Below are 570 nucleotides of genomic sequence, written 5' to 3'. Positions count from 1 at the left end.
GCCTCCCTGAGCCCTGTCCTGGCCTCAAGATGCAGCCCTCTGGAGAGCAGCACCCGCAGTGTGGCTGACGCCATCCCTGGGCAGGTCTCCAGCGGGGGACACCAGCCAGTGCACCTGGACTGTCGGCCTCGTGGGGCACTGCCCAGACCTAGCAGGCTCCACGATGAGCCACCTCTCCTCCCACCCCGACAGATATGGGGCCATCCTCTGGAACCCAGGAGCGTGCCCACCCACCCAAGAACGGTCTGCTCTCCCTAGGGAGAGGCCAGCCCTGAGCATCCTTCTGGTCAGAGCCAGAGGCCATGCCAAGCACCGCTAGCACAGAGGCCCAGAGTCTCACCATGTCCTGAAGGGAAGAGAACTCCATCTCTGACTGGTTTGAGGCAACGGACCGGACCTCAGAGTCCTCCAGCTTTGCTCCTGCTGCAGAAAGCCGAGATAACCCCAGAACAGACCACAAGGTCCAGCCCAGAGAGCTCCCAGCCCTGAGAGGGCAGCAGTTTCCCACACCGCCCACGCCACTTACCGAAGTCCTCCTCTGCCTCGTCCCGCAGCCGCAGCAGCGAGGGG

General features: G+C 64.0%; 1 protein-coding gene across 1 annotated transcript in view; it reads right to left on the bottom strand.

Moving 5' to 3' along the window:
• Positions 1–570, bottom strand: part of CCAR2 (cell cycle and apoptosis regulator 2) — a gene marked incomplete in the record, with an annotated part of 18680 nt that overhangs the window by 5588 nt on the left and 12522 nt on the right.

Source organism: Tupaia chinensis, unplaced genomic scaffold, assembly GCF_000334495.1.
Source record: "Tupaia chinensis unplaced genomic scaffold, TupChi_1.0 Scaffold000494_1, whole genome shotgun sequence".
NCBI classification, from domain to species: Eukaryota; Metazoa; Chordata; class Mammalia; order Scandentia; family Tupaiidae; genus Tupaia; species Tupaia belangeri.
Note: the sequence above shows the minus strand (reverse complement) of the source record. Positions and strands in the feature narration are given on the sequence as shown.